Source organism: Camelus ferus, chromosome 4 (assembly GCF_009834535.1).
Source record: "Camelus ferus isolate YT-003-E chromosome 4, BCGSAC_Cfer_1.0, whole genome shotgun sequence".
Classification (NCBI taxonomy): domain Eukaryota; kingdom Metazoa; phylum Chordata; class Mammalia; order Artiodactyla; family Camelidae; genus Camelus; species Camelus ferus.
This window is the reverse complement of record NC_045699.1, coordinates 44,603,794-44,612,077: the sequence shown is the minus strand read 5'-3', so window position 1 is coordinate 44,612,077 and position 8,284 is coordinate 44,603,794.

Sequence of the window (8,284 nt, the reverse complement as noted above, 5' to 3'; positions counted from 1 at the left end):
TTCTCTTATAGGCAATCCTTGAGCCCCAACTAAATGTGGCGACTGGCAGAGAACAGTCCTTCTCCAGGACCTCCATCCACACACATGGACATCAGTCCTTAAGCCCAAGCTTGGTCTACAATCCTGTAAATAACTCCATGATCACTTCCCAGGCCTAGGGTGCATAAACCTGTGGCTCAATCAACCCTGCGAGGATGGACCAGGAAGAGAGGCCCAACAGTCTCAAGGATTCTGGGTGGACTAGAAGGGGGAACCCGATCTGATGGGCATGTCCCTTTGTCCCTGCGTATTTAACCCTCCCTCATGGGGATATATTAGAACAAAAGGAGGTTCAAAGCAGGGCCTCTGAGCATGGACCCAGGCCAAAGCCCCTTTTGCCTAGCCAAAGGGGAAGGTATTGTTGAAGGGAAAGAACCTGGGTTGACTCATCCCTGTTATCCAAGTTGCCGACATCCCCTCCCCATCTCACACACCTCCAAGATGATCCGAATAACCTTAACACCTGAGCTCCCCTTTGCCTGAGCACACGTCACTGTTTTCAAATTACCCAGTCTCAAACTTACAGAAATACTGCAAGTACAGTGCAAAGAACTTTTTTTGCATGAACTTTTTAGAGTAAGTTGTCAACCTGATGATGCCCCATCACTCCTGAAGACTGTGGATAGTATTTCCCACAGGCAGGAACCATACCTAAGTAACTATAATACAGCCATCAAAATCAGGAAATTAACATTGCCGCATTACTACCGTATATTCATCATGCCCCATTTCAATTCACCAACTGTCTTGGTAGTGTTTTTATAGCAAAATGTCTTGTCCAAAATTACATGTTGCATTTAGCTATCATAGCTCTGTAGTCTCCTACAACCTAGAACAGTTTCTCACTCTTATTCTGACTTTCAATTCAAAATTTTAAAGTTTACAGACCAGGTTTTTACAGAATGTCCCTCAATCTGGGTGTGTCTAATGTTTCCAAGCGTTTAGTTTCAATTTATGCATCTTTGGCAGGAATATTATAGATATGATGCTGTTCTTCTCATTGTATAATGTCAGGTGGCACACAATTTTGATTTGTCCCATTACCGGTTATAGTAACTTTGATCACTTAATTAAAGTGGTATCAACCAGGTTCCTCTACTGCAAAGTTATTCTTTTCTCTTTGTAATTAATAAGTATTTTGTGGCCAGGTATATAAAGACTAAGTATCTTGTTCATCACACTTCCAGTTGTGTAAACTGACATTGGGTTCACAGATAGTAGATCCTCTGTACATGTTGACTGGCTGTATGAAAATATGAACAGTTAAATCAAAGTTAATGGGTGAAGACAACAGTGGATAAAAGGAGTCAATGGTAGTTCTTGAGAGAAGTCTCCTGGCCCTTCCTGATACAGGGACATATTGTATGGCCTTGCTACTCAAAGTTGTGTGATCCTTGGGCCAAGAGCATCAATGTCACCTGGGAACTCGTTAACAATGCAGAATCTCCAGCCCTGTTTAATCTTCTGAATCAGAATCTGCACTTTAACAAGATTCTTGGCTTTCCCTTTTTATTTTATTTTAATTTATTTTTAACTTTTTTTTAATTGAGTTATAGTCAGTTTACAATGTTGTGTCAATTTCCAGTGTAGAGCACAATTTTTCAGTTATACATGAACATACATACATTCATTGTCACATTCTTTTTCTCTGTGAGCTACCACAAGATCTTGTATATATTTCCCTCTGCTATCCAGTATAATCTTGTTTATCTATTCTATCGGCTTTCCCTTTTAATGTACATCTTTATCAAAGTCTGTGAAAACCCTCAGAGTTGGCCGCTTTATAGCTGGATGGAAGAGTAAAGTATATGACATGCGGGCTGAGAGCAAAAACTCCCAGAATTACCACAGGCAAGAATTCAATGTGACAGAGATTCTATCAGGAGAAGGAAAGTATTAATGGCAAGGTGACTGGGGAGGGGGGCTGTAGTATACCCTATAAATTATTTAATAATGATTCTAAGCAAACACCATATACATAGACACACATGTATGTATAACTGAAATGGGGTAAGATGGAGAGGGCCCTACCCAGGCTGTGACCGAAATGCCAAAAGCTATAGTGACCTCTTGTAAATTAGAGTCAGGGATAATCATAGGCAGGATTTACCATAAAATGTTTGCTATAAATTTAGTTTGGAAATTCAGAGACTTCTGGAATTCTCTCTCAGCCCTATTTTTCGGAGGAAGAAAACTTGATTTTTTTAAAGTAAGGAATGGGAGGGTTGTGGGGGGCGAGGGGCAGGCAGAGTCCTCCTTTCCTGGGGTAATATCTCCATCTGCTGGCGTTTCAGGATATCACTAGCAGAGATCTAAACGGCAGGGCAGATCCCAGTGTGTTTGCGTGTTTGTTGTACTCACATCGAGCTTTCAAAACTGTTTCTTCTGCCTCTCTGCCTTTCTTTTTTTATCCCTTTCTCTCTTTTCTGGTTTGTCTCACTCTCCTTCCCTTCCTCTTTCTTCATATCCCTGATGCAGACTTTGCTTGCTTACCTATAGACATGAATGACTCATTCTTTACAAGGCCGAATCTGCATTTTTAGCTTTCCCTGCAGTTCCAGTTCTGCTGTCCAGGGCCACAGAGAGCAAGACCAACTCCTCTGCTGAGCCCTTCCCAAACCTGACTATTCTGATCATGCTTTCCTTTTATCTGAACCTATTCTTCTCAGCAACTCCTTCCAGCCCTTCAGCTATTTCCCACACCAAAATTTCTAGGTCTGTCCTCATCTTGGTCACCTCTGCCGGACACACACCAATATATCTTTATGCTTCTCACACTGTGCGGCCCCACACAGATCAATGCTTTAGCTCTAGGCTGGGCAACACAGAAGAAAGAGGATCCATCACCTCCTTCATGCTACTTGCCATACCTCTTCTAATGAAACCAATATGTGCTTTTATTCTAAGCATCTATACTGTTCAGTTACCTTATTTAGGATTAACAATAAATAAAAATGTTTAGTGGGGGAGGGTGTAGCTCAAGTGGTAGAGCACATGCTTAGTATACAGGAGGTCCTGGGTTCAATTCCCAGTAACTCCTCTAAAAATAAATAAATAAACCTAATTACTACACCCCCCAAAATAAACAAAAATTTTTGACTTTGCTTCTGCTAAGTCACATCACCTCTGCAATTTTTTAAAAACAAAGATTCAGACCTTAAATGAAGGCCTATTAAATTTAATTGCATTAAATTCAGACTTTTCAGGTACGTTAATTTTCCCTAATAACATTTCTTAGATTTTTAAAAAATATATCAAACCAATACATATTTGATGTCCAATATTGGGAAAAATAAAGAAAAATATAAAGAATGCAATTATAGTAACACATAATCCCTGCCCCACCGAAAGGCAAACATTGTTAACATTTTTATTTTTTTCTACATTTTCTCTGTGTATATTTATATAACTGGTGTAATTAATATTGTATTCAATTTTGTATCCTCCTTTTAAAAAATTCAACATAATCTTGTAAGCGTTTTCCCAAATCTCACATGATAGTACATTGAATGTTACCACAGAGTTTATATATCCAATTCTCTCGCTGAATACTTAGGCTATTCCCAATGTTTTCACTGTTATGTGCAACATTTCAGTGAGCTTTTAAAGCATAAAACTGCTTTTTTGGATGGATTCCTTTGGATAGAGCCCTAGGACTTGAATTAATGAATCAAAGAGCATGAACGTTTAAAAAAAGATTAATACACACTATAAAATTTTTCTCCAAAATATTTTCAGATCTTTTAAAAATCCTAGTTCTGTCTCCTAACACTATCCAAGGCACTTGGGAAGATATAAGAATGAAAATACATTATCCTTGCCCTCAGGAATTAACTTCCTAAGAGGCACACAAAAATGGAAAAAGGCACACTCAAGGGTGGATACTAATAAAGTCTCTAGAACTTCCCTTGTCAGCTCTGTCAGTTTATTGCCTTTGTTCTGAAGCTTTGTTACTAGGATCATACTCATTCAGGCTTGTCATCTTTCCTTGATGAATTAACCCTTCTATCACTAGAATTGTCCTCTATCTCTCATAATATATACCTTGCCCTGAAGTCCACTTTAGCTGATATTAACATAGTCACTCTGGCTTTCTTCTGATTTGCATGATATATCTTTTCCTTTCATTTTATTCAACCTATTTATGTCTTCATATCTAAAACAGTTTTATTATGGACAGCCTGTTCCATGTTTTATTCTTCTTTTATAGTTTAGTTTTTGAAATATGTTAATATTTAATTCATTTAATAATACATTTGTGATAAGAAGTCAGGTAGGTATTCAATGTATTTTTTCCCCCAAAGACTTCCCAGTTTCACAACCTCTTAAAAATGAAACTATGTTCCTTCCACGGATTGAAATGCCAACTTTTTCATACTTTAAATTCTCTTATATATTTAGGTCTATTCTGGACCCTCTATTTTGAACCATTGATTTATCTATTCATGTTTCAGTAGCAAATAGTTTTTTTTTTTATTGTAAAATACACATATAAAATTTACCATTTTAACTATTTTAAGTGTACAGTTTAGTGGTATTAAATACATTCAAAGCATTAAGCAACCCATCACCACCATCCATCTCCAAAGCTCTTTTCATCTTGTAAAACTAACAGTCTGTATCTGTTAAATAATAACTCCACTCCCACCTCAGCAATCCTCAGCTATCGCCATTCTATTTTCTGTTTCTATGATTCTGACTACTCTAAGCACCTCAGATGAGTGGAATCATACAGTATTTGTCTTCTTGTGGCTGGCTTATTTCAACTGGCATGTCCTCAAGTTTCATCCGTGTTGCAGCATGTGTCAGAATTACCTTCCTTTTTTAAGGCTGAATAATATTTCATTGTATGTATACAACCACATTTTGCTTACCAATTTTTCCATTGATAGACACTTGGGTTGCTCCCATGTTTAGCTATTAAGAACAATGTCATGGGTGTACAAATATCTCTTTAAGACACTGCTTTCAATTATTGTGGGTATATATGCAGAAGTGGACTTGCTGGATCATATGGTAATTCCACTTTCAATTTTTTGAGAAAAATGCCTTACTGTTTTCCATAGAGGCTGTAGCATATTATAGTCCTGCCAACAGTGCACAAGGGTTCCAATTTCTCCACATTCTTGCCAACACTTTTAATTTTTAATTTTTTTGATAGTAGCCATCATAATAGGTGTGAGGTGGTATCTTGTACTTTTAACTTGCATTTCCCTAATGATCAGAGATGTTGAACATCTTTTCATATGCTTATTGGCCATTAGTATATATTCTTTGGAGAAATGTCCATTCAAGTCCTTTGCCCATTTTTGAGGGTTTTTTTTTCTTTTTGAGTTTTAGTTCTCTATATATTTTGGATATTAATCTTTTATATTAGGATTACAATCCTTTATTCAGATATATGATTTGCAACTATTTCCTCCCATTCTGTGGGTTGCCTTTTTACTCTGTAGCTATTGTCTTCTGATGCACAATTACAATTTTCATAAAGTCTAATTTGTCTGTTTTTTCTTTTGTTGTCTGTGCCTTTTGTGTCATAGCCAAGAAATTATTGCCAAATCCAATGTCATGAAGCTTTTGTCTTATGTTTTATTCTAAGAGTTTTTATAGCTTTAGGTCTCACATTCAGGTCTTTGATCCATTTTGAGTTAATTTTTTGTATGTGGTGTTAAGGGTCAAATTTCATTATTTTGCTTGTGAATATCCAGTTTCCTCAGCACCATTTGAAAAGACTGTTCTTTCCCCATTGAATGGTCTTGGTATCCTTGTCAAAGATCATTTGACCATAATTAAATGCAAGAGTTTACTTCTGGGCTCTCTGTTTCATTCCATTGGTCTGCATGTTTGTCTTTGTGCAACTATCACAGTTTTAATTACTGTGGCTTTATAGAAAATTTTGAAATCAGGAAATGTGAGTCCTCCAGCTTTGTTCTTCTTTTTCAGGGTAGTTTTGCCTATTTGGGATCCCTTGAGATTCCATATGAATTTTAGGATGGGTTTTTCTGTTTTGGCAAAACACCATTGGGATTCTTCACAGTGATTACACTGAATCTGTAGTTTGCTTTGGGTAGTATTGATGTCTTAATAGTATTAACTTAAGTCTTCCAATCCATGAACATGGAATGTGTCTCCATTTATTCTTCTTTGAATTTCTTTCAGTAATGTTTTGTAATTTTCTTTCTTTCTCTTTCCTCATTCTTAAAATGTTTCCTTATCACCCTCTCCCAACTTCCCTTCATTGAAATAATTTTTGTGAACAGTTTGATAGTATTCTTTCAGACTTGGCCATACATTTACAAACTTTTATGTGTATGTACATCCACATACAGATTTTTACTGGTTTTGTTTTGTATGTATATGGGACCATTAATGATAAAGGAGCAATAATACATATACACTGTATATCAATGTATTGTAATCCTCAATAGATGCACATTGTTTCTTTTTTTCCTTCACTACTAAAGCTGTGATCAAGAGTCTCCTACTTATTTTTCCGCATGTCTTTATTTAAGTAGAATTTCTGTAAAGGAATTGCCAGCTGTAAGGGAATGAATGCATAACTTAAAATATGAAGATACGAAGTTATCTTCAGAGAGTGGCAATGATACTCCCAACGACAATATAGGATGGGGCTTTTTTCACACACTCTCTTAAGTCCTGCACATACAAATCTTTTTAATTTTTGCCTGTAAATCTGAGATAACATCGAGTTTACAGTATGTTTCTAAGAGTCACGTATGTTAAAGGACCCCTCACATTGCCTGGTTTATTGTCAGCATTACTTTTTTTTTAATCGCCCAATCTAGCGGGCGTGTAATCTACATGTGTAAGGGCTATAAAATGTCAGGGAATCGTAACAGAATTTACCATCCGACTTAAAGAAAACCACCCCAAAGGCAACATTTCCAACCTGGTCTGGAGGGATGGATCAGCTGTAATGATAACTGAGTGTTAAGTTCTGAAGTGGGGTGTTCCCTTCTTAAGATAGTCCCGCCCCCACTGCCACCCCCAAAAAACCGAGCGGCTTTCCCCAGCCTGCCTTTGTCTCCGGAGCCACGCCGAGCTCCCGGACAGCTCCCACCGGGCAAAGCCCCTTACGGGCTTCCTTCTCTCCTCTTCACCGGGGAAGGAGGGCTTCATCCCTGTCACAGGGCCCAGCGACCTCGGAGGCCCTCGGGCCGGTGTCCCTTGGAGCTTGGGCTCTCCATCGGAGCTTGCACCTGGGAGTCCGGGAGCAGCCTGGAGCTGGCTCTTTTCTGACAGCGTCCCACCAAAGTCTGCGACTTTCCGCATTTCCAATTCTGTTCTGTGGAGGGTCAGTTCTGGAAACTACAGGCTTAGCTGACCTGCGGCACGGAATGCGGAGCAAAGTGCAAGCAGGGAGCCGGGAGCTGGAATGGGCAGCCGCTGGGCAGACTCCTCAGGCCCCAGCGTTTCGAGACGTCGCCACCGGGACTTGACGTGGGGCGGCGTCGGACCCAACCGCCGTCGGAGGGACAGCATTTTCGGTTCAGCGTCTTTAGCTTAGAATTTTGGCTTAATTCAATCTAAATGGCGTCTTGGAATTCATTTTATTTTTTCCAAAGCCTACGAGGTGGGAACTCAACCTCGAAATCAGAGTATGTGCGTGGGTCTCGCGAGGGGAATTCGCATCGAAGAGAGAGCCCGGGGTTACCGACGGGCCGGGCGCCGCGAGGGTGGGCAATTCAGGTCCAGCCAGTGGGGAGACACACCACCTTGCGGGTTCACCTCGCAGCTCGCTCACACCTCAGGCAGTCGCGGTTGTGATTGGTGACACCAGGTGGAAAAGCCGCTGGCCTCAATCACAACCCGTCTGGATTGGCTTCCGCGCACAGTCGCTTTTCTATAGTCCAAACCCAGTGCCGCTTAGTGATAAATCCCGCCTTAAAAGGCGTTTGATAACAGTTTTACGTGTTGTAAGGCAAACCATGATTGGTCGCAGCGCTCAAGGATTCGGTCCGTAGTAAACACAGCGAAGCTCCCGGGCAGCGGATTGGTCGGTGTTCCGAGGGCCGAGTAAATTCTCCGGATTCCGCGCGCCAGCTGGCTGCCCTTCTGCCCCGGCCCCGCCCCCTCCACTTCTAATTGGTTGCAGCTCGGCCGGAGGGGAGGAGGAAAGCTGCGGAGTAGGCGACCTCGCGTTGCGTCACTTCCGTTTACTGCCGGCCGTGGCCGCGGTGTTCTCAGAGAGAGGCGGCGAACGCGCTGAAGGAGCTGGGGGACG